This window comes from Eubalaena glacialis, chromosome 7 (assembly GCF_028564815.1).
Source record: "Eubalaena glacialis isolate mEubGla1 chromosome 7, mEubGla1.1.hap2.+ XY, whole genome shotgun sequence".
In the NCBI taxonomy this organism is placed as follows: domain Eukaryota; kingdom Metazoa; phylum Chordata; class Mammalia; order Artiodactyla; family Balaenidae; genus Eubalaena; species Eubalaena glacialis.
Window position 1 is genome coordinate 47,487,005 of NC_083722.1, and position 15,861 is coordinate 47,502,865.

At 40.0% G+C, this 15,861-nt stretch overlaps 1 pseudogene; it reads right to left on the reverse strand.

Annotated features, from left to right (window-relative positions):
• Nucleotides 1–15,055: 15,055 nt before the first annotated feature.
• LOC133094580 (malignant T-cell-amplified sequence 1-like) lies at nt 15,056–15,603 on the reverse strand (annotated as a pseudogene).
• Between the last annotated feature and the right edge of the window lie 258 nt (nt 15,604–15,861).

Sequence of the window (15,861 nt, forward strand, 5' to 3'; positions counted from 1 at the left end):
TTTATCTGTCCTTCACTGTATCCTATGGTCTGGCTTCTGCACTTAAGCCTCTCATGAAACAACTTGCAGGACTTTTTAATGACCTCTAATCTCCCCTCCCATTACCTCTTTTCCATTCTCCTCCATCTCTGAGACATATGCTGCTATAGACACATCATCATTACCATGACAATCTCTCCTTCCTTTGGGAAGCTTATTATTGCCTTCCTACTTTTTTACTGCCTCCTGGCCGCATGCTTGTCTTTGCCCAGCATTCACAGCAGGTTCACAGCAGACTCTCCCTCACTCTTCCCTTTGGAGTCCCCGCCTATCAATTCAGCTGTAATTTCTGGACTACTATCCCAAGTACTTGTCTCCAACCCTGTCTTCTCCTGCTGTTATGTCAGGGCACAGTAGCATCTTCACATGAATGGTGACCATAGATAAAACCTAAATTCTCCTCTTCTCCTTCTTCCCCAGCTACTTTAAACTCCTCTGTGGATGTCTCCTCTCATCTTGGCTCAATGGTTCAAGATCATCCATGGTCCATTTTTCTATACTCAACAAGATACTTAGCCATGTTGATTCTATCTCCATTCGGGTGCGTTGAGCAATGATGGACAAAGGGAGAAGTGGAGACAGCAGGCACAGACCAAGTCAGGCTGTGATGGGAATGAGAATGAAGGACAGCATTAAGAAGAAGAGCAGATTTAAGATTTAAGTTACTAGGGTATAAGAGACTGGAGAACGTTTTAAAACACAGATCGGGGAGAAATCTGGTAGAGGACAGGTTGAGTTTAAAAGAAAGATAAATGATCATTGCTAGATTCATCAGAAGAATTTAGTAACATGCTATCTTACTGGTAACATCTTATCAAATGCTATTTCAGTTAGAAATATTTCAGGTTACAAATCCTTTAGAAACTTTTCCTATACATTTTCCAGCAATGGAATAACATACTTCAAGATTATCTGTTGCAGCATTGTTTGTAATGTCAAGAGGTCATTGAATATTACTGTTTATTTCAATTTAAATTGGTAAAGTACATTATAGTGCATCATCCACTCGGTGGACTGTTTTGCAGGAAACAGTGATCTGATAGAGGACTTTTCTCAAGGTACGGTCAACTGAATATAAACAAGATATAATGAAACATTGTGCTTAGTATACTACCATGCATGTTTTTAAATGGGGAGTGAAGGATAAAGAGATATTCATATTTGCTTGTATATACATAAACAGACACTTCGGAAGGATACCTGGGAAACCAACCACAGTGGTTGACTGTGAAAACAGAGGGTCCTGAGCAAGAATGAAGGGGGTGAGAGGCACAATATAAAATAAAGTATTTAATATTTTTAGGTTCTTGAATCTTATACTTGTATTATAACCTTCTCAGAGATTTCAAGACTAACTTTTTTAAAAACCTCTAAAGATTAAAATTATAGCACTATTTCTACCAGCTGAATGAAAGTCAAGTCTGTTTTACCAAAGATTATCTAGTTTCCCTAAAATGTCCACTCATGAGAATTTTCTGGTAGCTTTTGCTCACTTTATTTCACTTTGGAAGACAGTTTTCTAATTCATAATTCTTTATGTTTTTCCCCTCAAAGAACATCTACCACTTCTAATGTTATTAGTTAAGCTTGATCCATATTCCTTACATTTCTTTCCCTTTTTTCCCTATCCAAAGGCTCTGTACATTCATTACCAATTGAGATAATATTTAGATAATTCATATGGATGGGAGGATAATTATTTGTGACACATGAGGGGACATTTTATGTGGTGAGAGAGAAGAGAGTTGTCTTGAGTGATTTTAAGGACTGTTTGAAAACATAGAAGAACTAGGACCATTGGATAGACCTTATGGGAGTCACTTCCCAGGGAAGCATAGGACAGAATCCTGAGTACCTTGAGTGCCCTGCAAGGTGAAGGTCTGAAGTGGTGGCTACGACACCCCTTTGTAGATCCAAAGATATGATCGTTGTATCCGTGTGTCTGTACAAGTCAATCTTGCATTTGGAAAAAAGAAATTTGACTAAATGACAGATGGTCCCAGCTCTAATAATAAGATATTTTCTTGAAACAGTGTTCTTTTCCCTTTCAACTTCTCAAATCCAGACTAGGTACTCTGCATGAGAGCCATTCTCTTTTAATTCCATTCTTCAAAGTCTCAAACTTTTTAGCTTATTTTCAGTAAGTACTTTTCCATCTTTATTCTTAAGATAAACAAGAGGGTAATTTTCTTATCAGACTTTAAAGGAAGCAAATACCTTTAAAATTAGACTTTCTAAAGATTCTAATTTTATTCTGCGTCCTTCAAACCTGAGTTTGTAATGAGCATTTTCACTTAATTCAGAGATGACTCTTAGGAGTTAATTGGTGGTGGGACCTCACAGACCCCTGGGATTTCAAACTCTTGGCAATTATATCTCCATTAGTAGAAGTATTAGCAGCCAGTGCAATAAACAACATAGTCATAGGCTACAAGAGTGACATCCAGGAAAAGGCAATTTATGGATGACAGAAGAGATTCACCTTCTTTATGATTTTTCTTTTTATTAATTTTTATTAGAGTATAGTTGCTTTACAATGTTGTGTTAGTTTCTGCTGCAAAGCAAAGTGAGTCAGCTATATGGGTACATATATCCACTCTTTTTAGGTTACCACAGAGCATCAAGTAGAGTTCCCTGTGCTATACAGTAGGTTCTCATTAATTATGTATTTTATACATAATAGTGTATATGTGTCAATCCCAATCGCCCAATTCATCCCAGCCCCCAAGCCCCCTTAGTATCCATATATTTGTTCTCTACATCTGTGTCTCTATTTCTGCTTTGCAGATAAGTTAATCTATACCGTATTTCTAGGTTCCACACATAAACAATATTATACAATATTTGTTTTTCTCTTTCTGACTTACTTCACTCTGTATGACAGTCTCTATGTCCATCCACGTCACTGCAAATGGCACAATTTTGTTCCTTTTTTCAATGTTCCATTGTATATATGTACCACATCTTTATCCAGTCCTCTGTTGATGGACTTTTAGGTTGCTTACATGTCCTGGCTATTGTAAGTAGTGCTGCAATGAACATTATGGTACATGTACCTTTTTGAATTATAGTTTTCTCTGAGTATATGCCCAGGAATGGTCTTGCTGGGTCATATGGTAGTTCTATTTTTAGTTTTTTAAGGAACCCCCATACTGTTCTCCATAGCAGCTGTATCAATTTACATTCCCACTAACAATGTAGGAGGGTTCCCTTTTATCCATGTCCTCTCCATCACTTATTGTTTGTAGATTTTTTGATGATGACCATTCTGACTGGTGTGAGGTGATACCTCATTATAGTTTTGATTTGTTAAAATCAAGACTCTAATAATTAGTGATAGTGAGCATCTTTTCATTTGTTTGTTGTCAATCTGTATGTCTTCTCTGGAGAAATGTCTATTTAAGTCATCTGCCCATTTTTTGATTGGGTTGTTTGTTTTTTTTGTTACTGAGCTGCATTAGCTGCTTGTATATTTTGGATATTAATCCTTTGTCAGTTACTTCAATTGCAAATATTTTTTCCCATTCTGAGGGTTGTCTTTTCATCTTGTTTATGGTTTCTTTTGCTGTGCAGAGCTTTTAAGTTTCATTAGGTCCCATGTGTTTACTTTTGTTTTTATTTCCATTACTCTAGGAGGTGGGTCAAAAAAGATCTTGCTGAAATTTATGTCAGAGAGTGTTCTGCCTATGTTTTCCTTAAAGACTTTTATAGTGTCTGTCCTTACCTTTAGGTCTTTAATCCATTTTGAGTTTATTTTTGGCGTATGTATGGTGTTTGGGAGTGTTCTAATTTCATTCTTTTACATATAGCTGTCTAGTTTTCCCAGCACCACTTATTGAAGAGACTGTCTTTCCTCCACTGTATATTCTTGTCCCTTTTGTCATAGATTAGTTGACCATAGGTGCATGGGTTTTTCTCTGGGAATTCTATCCTGTTCCAGAGATCTATATTTCTGATTTTGTTCCATACCATACTGTTTTGATTACCGTACCTTTGTAGTATACTCTGAAGTCAGAGAGCCTGATTCCTCCAGCTCTGTTTTTCTAACTCAAGATTGTTTTGACTATTCAGGGTGTTTTGTGTTTCATACAACTTATAAAATTTTTTGTTCTAATTCTGTGAAAAATACTTTTGGTACTTTGATAAGGATTGCATTGAATCTGTAGACTGCTTTGGGAAGTATAATCATTTTGACAATATTGATTCTTCTAATCCAAGAACATGGTATATCTCTCCATCTGTTTGTGTTGTCTTTGATTTCTTTCATCAGTATTTTATAGTTTTCTGAGTACAGGTCTTTCACCTCCTTAGGTAGGTTTATTTTATTCTTTTCATTGCAATGGTAAATGGGATTGTTTCCTTAATTTCTCTTTCTGATGTTTCATTGTTAGTGTATAGGAAAGCAAGAGATTTCTGTGCATTAATTTTGTATCCTTCAACTTTACCAAATTCATTGATTAGCTCTAGTAGTTTTCTGGTGGCATCTTTAGGATTTTCTATGTATAGTATCATGCCATCTGCAAACAGTGACAGTTTTACTTCTTCCTTTCCAATTTGGATTCCTTTTATTTCTTCTTCTTCTCTGATTGCTCTGGCTAGGATCTCCAAAACTCTGTTGACTAATAGTGACAAGGGTCGACCTCCTTCTCTTGTTCCTTATCTTAGAGGAAATATTTTCAATTTTTCACTGTGGGTTTGTCATATATGGACTTTATTATGTTGAGGTATGCTCTCTCTATGCCCAACTTCTGGAGAGTTTTTATCATATATAGGTGTTGAATTTTGCCAAAAACTTTTCTGCATCTATTGAGATGATCATATGATTTTTATTCTTCAATTTGTTAATATGGTGTATCACATTGATTGATTTGTGTATATTGAAGAATCCTTAAATCAATGGGGTAAATCCCACTTGATGATGGTGTATGATCGTTTAATGTGTTGTTAGATTTGGTTTGCTAGTATTTTGTTGAGGATTTCTGTGTCTATGTTCATCAGTGATATTGGCCTGTAATTTTCTTTTTTTGTAATATCTTTGTCTGGTTTTTTTATCAGCGTGATGGTGGCGTCGTAGAATAAGCTTGGGAGTGTTCCTTCCTCTGCAATTTTTTGGAAGAGTTTCAGAAGGATAGGTGTTAACTCTTCTCTAAATGTTTGATAGAATTCACTTGTGAAGTCATCTGGCCCTGGACTTTTTTATTTTGGAAGTTTTAAATCAGTTTCAATTTCATTACTTGTGATTGGTCTGTTCATATTCTCTATTTCTTCCTGGTTCAGTCTTGGAAGGTTGTACCTTTCTAAAAACTTGTCCATTTCTTCCAGGTTGTCCATTTTATTGGCATAGAGTTGCTTGTAGTAGTCTCTTATGATCCTCTGTATTTCTGTGCTGTCAGTTGTAACTTCTCCTTTTTCATTTTTAATTTGATTGAGTTGAGTCCTCTCCCTTTTAGTATTGATGAATCTGGCTAAAGGTTTCTCAATTTTGTTTATCTCTCAAAGAACCAGCTTTTAGTTTAATTGATCTCTTCATTTCTATTTCACTTCTTTCTGCTCTAATCTTTACGATTTCTTTCTTTCTACTAACTTTGGGTTTTGTTTGTTCTTCTTTCTCTAGTTGCTTTAACTGTAAGGTTAGGTTGTTTATTTGAGATTTTTCTTGTTTATTGAGGTAGGAATGTATTGCTGTAAACTTCCTTCTCAGAACTGCTTTTGCTGCTTCCCATAAGTTTGGGGTCGTCGTGTTTTGTTGTCATTTGTTTCTAGGTATTTTTTGATTTCCTCTTTGATTTCTTCAGTGATCCATTGGTTATTTAGTAGCATATTGTTTAACCTCCACGTTTTTGTAATTTTTTACAGTTTTTTTCCTGTAATTGATTTCTAATCTCATAGTGTTGTGGTCTGAAAAGATGCTTGATATGGTTTCAATTTTCTTAAATTTACCGAGGCTTGATTGTGACCCAAGATGTGATCTATCCTGGAGAATGTTCCATGTGCACTTGAGAAGAAAGTGTATTCTACTGCTTTCAGGTGAAATGTCCTATAAATAACAACTAAGTCAATCTGGTCTAATGTGTCATTTAAGGCTTGTGTTTCCTCATTAATTTTCTGTCTGGATGATCTGTCCATTGGTGTTAGTGGGATGTTAATGTCCCCACTATTATTGTGTTGCTGTCGATTTCCCCTTTTTTTATGGCTGTTAGCATTTGCCTTCTGTATTGAGGTGTCCCTATGTTGGGTGCATAAATATTTACAGTTGTTATATCTTCTTCTTGTATTGATCCCTTGATTATTATGTAGCATCTCTTCTTCCTTGTCTCTTATAACAGTCTTCATTTTAAAGTCTATTTTGTCTGATATGAGTATTGCCACTCCAGCTTTCTTTTGATTTCCACTTGCATGGAAATATTTTTCCATCCCCTCACTTTCAGTGTGTATGTGTCTGTAGGTCTGAAGTGGGTCTCTTGTATACAGCATATTATACAGGTCTTCTTTTTGTATCCAATCAACCAGTGTGTGTCTTTTGGTTGGAGCATTTAATCCATTTATATTTAAGGTAATTATTGATATGTATGTTCCTATTGTCATTTTCTTAATTGTTTTGGGTTTATTTTTGTATGTCTTTTCTTTTCTTGTGTTTCCCGCCTAACGAAGTTCCTTTGGCATTTGTTGAAAGCTGGTTTGTGGTGCTGAATTCTCTTAGCTTTTACTTGTCATAAAGCTTTTGATTTCTCCATCGAATCTGAATGAGATCCTTGCTGGGCAGAGTAATCTTGGTTGTAGGTTTTTCCCTTTCATCACTTTAAATATATCATGCCACTCCCTTCTAGCCTGCAGAGTTTCTGCTGAAAAATCAGATGATAACCTTATGATGATTCTTTTGTATGTTATTTGTTGCTTTTCCTTTGCTGCTTTTAATATTTTTCTTTGAATTTAATTTTTGTCAGTTTGATTAATATGTGTTTTGGCGTGTTTATCCTATATGGGACTCTCTGTGTTTCCTGGACTTGGGTGGCTATTTTCTTTCCCATGTTGTTAGGGAATTTTTCAACTATAATCTCTTCACATATTTTCTCAGGCCCTTTCCCTTTCTTTTCTTCTGCTGGGACCCCTATAATTCAAATGTTGGTGCGTTTAATGTTGTCCCAGTGGTCTCTGAGACTTTCCCCATTTCTTTTCATTCTTTTTCTTTATTCTGCTCCTTGGCAGTTATTTCCACCATTCTGTCTTCCAGCTCACTTATCCTTTCTTTTGTCTCAGTTATTCTACTATTGATTCCATCTAGTGTATTGTTCATTTCAGTTATTGTTTTTGTTCTTTAGCTCTTCTAGGTCCTTGTTAAATATTTCTTGTATCTTTTTGATCCATGCCTCCATTCTATTTCCAAGATCTTGGATCACCTTTACTATCATTACACTGAATTCTTTTTCATGTAGATTGCCTATTTCTTCTCATGTATTTGGTCTTGTGGGTTTTTATCTTGCTCCTTCATCTGCAACATATTTTTCTGTCTTCTCATTTTGTCTAACTTACTGTGTTTATGGTCTCCTTTCTGCAGGCTGCAGGGTTGTAATTCCTCTTGCTTCTGGTGTCCGACCCCTGGTGGGTGAGGTTGGTCCAAGGGCTTGTGTAGGCTTCCTGGTGGGAGGGACTGGTGCCTGCATTCTGGGAGGTGGAGCTGAGTCTTGTCCCTCTGATGGGCAGGGCGGTGTCAGGGGGTGTGTTTTGGGGTGTCTGTGAGCTTAGTACAACTTTAGGCAGCCTGTCTGCTGATGGGTTTGGCTGTGTTTCTGTCTTGCTGGTTGTTTGGCTTGAGACGTCCAGCACTGGAGCCTACAGGCAGTTGGGTGGTGCTGGGTCTTTGTGTCGAGATGGAGACTTCCAGGAGAGATCATGCTGGTTAATAATCCCTGGGGCTGGGAATTCTCTGGTGGTCCAGAATCCTGTACATGGTACTCCCACCTTGGGGGCTCAGGTCCGACCCCTGGCTGGAAAACCAAGACCCTGCAAGCTGCACAGCACAGCCAAAAAAAAAGGGAAAAGAAAACAAACAAAACCCAAGACAAATGATAAAAACAAAACTAAACAAACAAAAACAAACCAAAAAAAGGCAAAATAATCCCAAAGAAAATAGAAAACGAGAAGCCAACCAAACAGACAAAGAACCCCAAAGTGAAAACAAACAATAAAAACAAAAACAGAAAGGAAACTTAAATAAATAAAACACAAAAATGATAAAAAAAGATAAAAACAAAACAAAACAAAGCAAAAAGGAAACACACACAAAAAATAAATAAATAGAAAAATGTATTAAAAAAAATTTTAAAGCCAGAAAATATAAATAAAAAATAATAAAAAAATAAAACAAGAACAGAACAAAACAAAAGAAAATCAAAATTTTCTTGGGGCCTCTGCTATCAGTGTCCTTAACCCCACAGTGAGCCACAGCCAACCTCTGCCTCCCCAGGAGGCCCTCCAGTACCTCTAGGTAGGTCTCTAGACCTGCTGTGGGCACTGTGGTGGCAGCTCAGACTCTGACCTGGCCCAATTCCCAAGTGTACTTGTCCCCAAAGTCCACAGCTGCTGAAGTTAGATGGGTATCAGCTGTGGGAACACTTATTGTGTATTCAGATATTCCACAAATGCAGGGTTTACCAAACTGATCACTGGGATTTAATCTCCAGCTTGTGCAGCTGCATGGAGAGATTTCCATACCTTAATCGCACAGCTCCTGGGGCTCAGTTTTGATTTTGGCCCCAACTCTGCTTGTGGGACACCCACAGGAGTCTGTTCCCTACCCAGGTGAGAGGGGGCAAATGCAGCAGATGACTGAGGCACACTTGCTTGCTCAGGCCAGGGAGGGATAAGGTGGCCACAACTGGGACAGGCACACTCACTCTGATGGGATCCCTCTCTAGTGCCTGCAGCAGCGGAGACCATCAGGAAGTTGCAACAGAATGGGGTATGCTCGCTCTGGTGGGAGTCCTTCCCAGTCCCTGTGGAGGCAGACGTTGGCATGTGGGGAGGGAGTCGGTGATTGTGGCCCTGTCCCCTGTGTACGACTCAACAATGGTGCTTCATTTCCAAGGCAGACTACGTTTCCTCCAAGAGCATTCCTGGCCATGGGGCCCCTCACTCTCAACCCCTCAGATTGTCTCTGTGCAGTTGAGCTCCTCACTCTTGTCCCTTCAGGCCATTATCGCACAGCCAACAGTTCTCCTCTCCTTGGGTCCACTCTCCTAACTCCATGCTTTAGCACTCAGCCCCCACCAGCATTAGCAGATTCCCATCTCAGGCTGGGGTGCCCAGGGCTGATTACCAAGTAGGCTTTGGCAGAAACAGCGCTCAGGACCCCAGAGCTTGCATGGATGGAGGAGGCTTTGGCTTGAGGGGTGGACAAGCCTGCTCAGATGGATGCCCCTCCCAGTGCTCATGGAGGAAGGGACCTGCTGGTGGGGAAGGTGGTTACAATGGTGGCCCCACTCCTTGCACGTCACTCACCAATGGCTCCTTGCCTCTATGGTGGCCCAGGCTTTTTCTGCAAACTTTTCCAGTGGTGGAGCTCCTTATTCCTGTCCCTTCAGGCTGTCTCTTCACAGCCAACAGCTGTCCCATCCCTGGGTCTGCCCTCCAAACCCCACTTCCCAGCACCCAGCCCCACTCCACACCAGGAGACACATGAGGAGACACACTAGGATGTGCAGGGCTGTGGCACAGACCATGTGTGCAGATTTTACTCGTCTTGCCTTCCACAGACTGGTTGTTGCATTCCCCTCTGATCTCCTTCTCTGCCTCACCTGTTTTCCCCACCATGAGGGGGCTTCTCTGAGTGTGGGAACCTCTCCTTTCCTTCAGCTTCCTGCCAGAGGTGCTGATCCCTTCCCACTTCCTCTTTCCTTTTTTCTGTCTTTTGTCCTACCCAGTTGTATGGGGATTTTTCATCATTTTAGGTGTCTGAGGTCTTCCACTAGAGTTCAGTGCATACTCTGTGAGAATAGTTCCATTTGTAGATGTATTCTTGACGTACTTGTTGAGATCCACCTTTTGACAAGCAGTTGCATTTCAGGCAAACAGAATGTGCCTGCAGATACAGAGATGTTGTAAGCAGGAAGCAGGATGGTTTCACTCACATCTGTTAGCAACAAGACCATCAGAAGTGTCATTCCTTGGGCCGAGTCTTGCTTCCTGTTACTTCACTCCCTTGTGCTTTGGGCCTGCTCTGCTGACTTGGGGCTCTCCTTTGTGCTTTTTCTAAATCTCCTGGGCCATCTCACAATGCCCAGCAGGAGGTAGGAAGCAGAGGCGCAGTTTGGCAGGCCTGCTCCTTATAACACATATGACTGCAGTGAAGTTGGGACAGTATGTGTGTGCTGAGTGGGTATCTTCCTTCTCATGGGTGTGGCTATGATGGAACCAGAGGTCTGAATGAGGAGGATGGTAGAAATACCTTTGTGTTCTTTCACCTCCCAGGCCAGAAGGTATTAATCTGAGGGGCATAGGGAGCTTCCAGTTTCCTGGGGCATCCCTGAAGTCACATATAAAATGTATGTGTGCACAAGATTTTATTCAGATAAGATTAAATGCCCTGATTCCAACCTCTTCAGAATATTTTATCTTATTCCTAGATCTTCTTCATCTTCTTCTGTGGGGTCGACTTTATTATTTATTTTATATGGTGTTTGACAGATGACAGAAAAAGAGAAAGCACTAAATGGCGGATGTTTTCAGGTATGCAAAAGTGGTGTTTTTTAATGTTGGTTTGGGTGTTTTGTTTTTAATGAAACAATCCATGATAGAACAGGCCCAAACAAATTTTGAGAATAAAATGTACGTATTCTTCCCCTGAGAGATACTCGTAGCCAAATTAGTTTAAAACGTGTTTTTTATGAACCTGGCATAAATTATGACTTGCTTTGGGCAAATAACTGATTTCAAGGCTGGCTTAAACCCAGGGAGTGTTCAAGGAATGTTCTAAAAACTAGAGTATACAATAGTGTGTAACCAGAGTTTCACTATTTGTGCTGTGACTATGGTCTGTATTTAATCCTTAAATAAAGATCCATTGTCTTCCACATAACTTACCATTTGTTTGACTCTGAAATACATCGGCTGGCTTTATGACACGGTAGTTCTATACAATCACATGTAAAGTTGCTTTTTAAAAAATATGAACAGTGTACACTCTCGTTCAAGTTCATCCAGAGTTACAAATACACAAAAAACTAAATAATGATGAGTAAAAGTAAAATTTCTCTTTCGTCAAGGTATACCTATGTCATTTGTATAAATTCCTCCAACTTAATTTTTTTTCAAATATATATTTATTTACACACACAGATAATATAGATTCATTTTTAGTTCTGTTAAATAAATTCTATGTGTTACTTTGCAACTTGCTTTTTCATGAAACAGCATGACTTTGAGGTATCACCATTTCCTGTTTTGGGGTTTTCTACTGCTATATCATAACAGGGCAAAAAGCTTTACCTAAAACCACATAATTATTGAAAGTTTCTAATTTTTCAGATATGAATTTTATTTAAAGTGAGTAAAACCCAGTCACCAGGCAGCTTCTGTGCTATCTTAACATATTCTAGTCTTGTCTTGAATTCCTTAAAATTTTGAGGCAAAAACTTCATTGTAACAAGTTTCTTAAAGAAAAGTAGAAAACCAGAAGTTTAGGTTAAACTTTAGGCTGTCAAGTATCTCCTGCAGCTAATTCTATTACTGAAATTGGTGGTAATAACCAGTTTTCAGATTAATTGTAATAAAAATATCCAGCACATTAATGATAAAAACAAAGTTATTATGAGTCAGTTTATAACATTAGGCTTTTGAAGCCTGCAGGAGCCAGTAGCTGCCTCTCTGTGTGTAGAAGCTTGAGGAGCCTCCTCTGTCTCCCCTCTCTAACATGAAAGAGTGAGAGGGGAGCTCTGAGTAGGCAGAAGTGTGGGGAGAGAACAAAGTGAGCCAGTAAATGTGCCCTGAAAACCTGACCTCTTCCCCACTCAGTCCTATTCCAGACATTCACATGCAGGGAGACCTCAGCTGAGAAGTGTCCCTGAACTGGCTATTAAAACTTCAGACCCTTGTTGCTTCATCTTCCCCAAACAACCCCTAGATTATTACTCTTAAAGAATTTTTAAACTTTGGGGCAATGTTTGTAAATTAGTAAGTGTTTTTCTAATGATTGGAGATAATTTTCATTTTTTAAAAATTATGTCTTTAGAACATAATTAAACAATCTGTGGCCAATATTATCTCTTTCCTTCCCTGTCATACCCAACACAACCTTCAACTCAGTTCACAAACAATTCAGAAGAAACTGAAATTGAAATTTAATATGTAGCATTGGGCACATATGAACCTTCATGTGTTTTCATTTTTATTCCTTTTAATGTTACTCTATAGAATCATTACATTATTTCATTGATTTTCACGACTCCTTCAAAGATCTCCAGATGTTAACAGTGGAAAAGTTTCTACTTCCCCTTGTTCATATGAGGCAGATGAAAGTGGATCTGCTCCAGGGCACCTGGGGAGACAGAATTTGAAAACACCTCCTCTATACTGTGGAGATAATTCAACAGTTACCTTTTCAAGAGTCATTAGTACCTGAGCATAGAAAATGCATTTCCATCATGTGTCACTTCCTCCAATACTTTAAAGGTGGCAGAACTGAAGTAGCATCATGTAGGTTGTCTCCTCCTATTCCAAAAGTCTGCTTAGAATGTTGTTTTGACTCTGTATCATTAAAACCCAGTGTGGTCTTTTTAACAATCCTCAGGCTCTCTCACTGAGAAAGTTAGTGAGTTCATTCATTTAAATGAGTTAATTATCATGCCCCAAACCTTAGCCTTGAGAGACCCCCTGTGCTGAGGTCAGCAGCACTGATGGTGCAGAGCCCTTGAGAACAGCAGCTGGAGCAGGATTTGTGAGCTGCTAAACACTGAACCCCTCCTCTCCCCATTCTTCACACACTCACCCCCCATACCTCCTCAACCTCCTCCCCTCCAAAATAATGCATGACCTGTTGTGTCAGTGTCTGGGGTGGGGAGACACTGTTTAGATGTTTAGTTATGATTTTCAGAGAAAATTGCTTTAGCTTTCAAATTGCTGAATTGCAGAGAGCCTCCAGATTGTTATTCTCAGTACCGAGTGTACACTGTGAATCAGAAGACGATGCCCATCCTCATGGAGCATACTTCCAACCCGGGGCTACCGAAACCACAGACCATCCCAACACTTTGTCAGCTACTGAAGATGCTGTGTGTGACTCAGTCAGAGGGTCCTGGGTCAAGAGCCCACTCCTGCACTTCCTTTGTTGTGGGGTTGGCTCTTTTGGTCTGGTGCTGTGCTCTGTGGCACTCATACCAGTGGAACATTCCATAAGCCTCAGAGAGTGGTGCTGCCTGAGTCCCTGCAAGCAGGAAGGCAAACTCAAACCCAGAGTAATTGTCTATTTCTGTGAAATAGTCAGCTTGTAGCTAAGTGAGTATCTTGCTGGTCTCCTCAGAGTGATGCTTACAGGTGGCTCAGGATGGTTGTCTTGCATGCAGGCTGGACATTCAGCAATGACAGTAGCTAAATCAGCCTTAATCAGTAGTAGCACATATTGTTGAGCTCCATCTTTCACACTGTAGCCATTCGGCTCGTGTGTCCATCCTGTTAGCACGGAGGTGGCCTGTGACCAAGACTGGCCAACATCATCTGTCCTACATAGTCCTTTATTTCCTCTTCTGTTCTGGGACCTTGGGACCTCTCTGGTGGACATGAATATGACACAACAATCTGCACACATTCCTGGTCATCCAACCACAAACCAGTAGCTCAGACCTTGTTCCCAAACTTCCAGAATTCTGAAGGCAAACCATGTAATTCACAACTCTCATGGGTCAGTAAGTATTTAACCCTGACCCACTTCTTCTACACAAGGTTGATGACCTGGTAAATCCCCAATTGGGAAGCATTTTCTCTCATCACTGTCTTTTGCAGACACTGCTGAGTGAGGCTCCAGTGAAGTTGACATCTGAATTTTGGCTTGCACACCCACAAATTTAACCAGCCCACCCATAAGCCAAGGTTGTTAATAAGGAATCCTCCCTACAACAGTAGATGTTGGCTCAGGCAGGGTGCTAGTGCAGTAGGGGTAGGTAACTTGGGGGTCTGGGCCACCTGCTCATGCAGCTGCCTGTACCCTCTGGTGTTTGTGCCTGATTCCAACAGTGTATCTGCCACTGGTGGTTCCTGACCTTATGGCTTGGTGGTTCTGATAGAACTCAGCTCATGATGTATTTTCCCAATGCATGGTCGCTTGGTGTCCCATGGACAGGCATTCTCTCTCTACCAGGGCCCAATAAGAACTCCAGCAGTTGGTTTTGTAAAGGCACATACTCCTCTGATGTGACAACATGGCCTTGTTCCATAACCCCAAGGACCTGACCTGTGATCGTTGTTCTGGCACATACCACCGACTCCACATGGCCTCTTGTCCCTCCTCCTCCACTGTAAGCCATGGTAATTCTGGCATTTCAGCTTCACTTGGCCTAGGCCATCACTTTCTCCATGTTTCTTGGAGCCATATCAGTAACAAGGTCACATCATTTCCTGGGGAATGTGCCAGGGTGTTAAATCTTGTATCTTGGGAGAGCACACAAATCAGTGAACTCTCCTGTTCAACTTTGTGGTCTGGCCCTGCATCAAGCCTTAGAATTCAGTCCCATTTGTCTTCTCTCAGCTCCCACTAGCACACTCTGGCTGGGTCATGAAACTCTTTTGGGAGAGTTATAACCTGTTGGTCAGGAGAGGAGACAGGGACAGGTGTTAAAGGAAAGGATATTGTCTTGCAGAGAAACATCTTCATTGTCTCCAAGCAAGGTGGCAACACTTCTTGTTGTTTTCTTTTTAGCATCTGTTGAATTTATTCTGCATAATCACAGAGGTATTGTCTTCATGCTATCACACAAACACAGATACTGTGCTCTATCCATATTGAGCCTAAGTGTATTCCTTCTGAGACTTATTTATATGTTTTCATATGCCACAGCCCATCACTTAAATAATGGATATTTTAAATGTCAATTCCCTTGTTGACTTTCACGGTATCATCTGCAGACATCTTCATGATTTCAACACACAGAGCAAGCTATTTTCCTTCTGCCATGATTGCAACAATCATATCTACTGCAGCAGAGTAAAGCTTAGCTCCTGGAGAAGTTAAGCCTAGACACACGATGTCTGCTCCTCTGAGTACAAACTTTATGGCTCCTTTATCAACCTGCTGGTGTAGCAAGAAGGGGATTTTATGTCTCTATTTGTGAAGTAACCTTAGGGTTGGATAAAAAGGTCCTTCTCTTTTTCTAAATAAAGTAACTCTCCATTCACCATAAGAATTTCTATATGTACATGGCATCCCACTACTTTAACTAGATCCTCCTTAGGCGTGATTTGATTAAGGCATGGTTCAATGCCTAGGAATTGCTCTACTGGTTCTTAAGACCTTTAATAACAGGTTTTAAACTGGATGCAATTAGACACATTTTCTTTTTTACTACATTTCTTGAACATGATTCAAGGTGAAGGGATAAAGATAGGGAAGAGTTGGGAATGGGGAAAAATAGAATTAGTAAAGGCCCAGCAAACCCCCTACACCTGGAATGCCAAAGGGATAGTCGCAGCTGCTGTTGTTATCTGGAAGTTAGATAGCTGGCCACAGTTTAGGGCCTCTAGGGAAATCTGACTACTTCCGCTCCTCCAACTACTTCCTTTGACTACTCATGTGAACACTGCGGCACTTTTGGGGGCTGTTTGTGGTTACCAATTTCT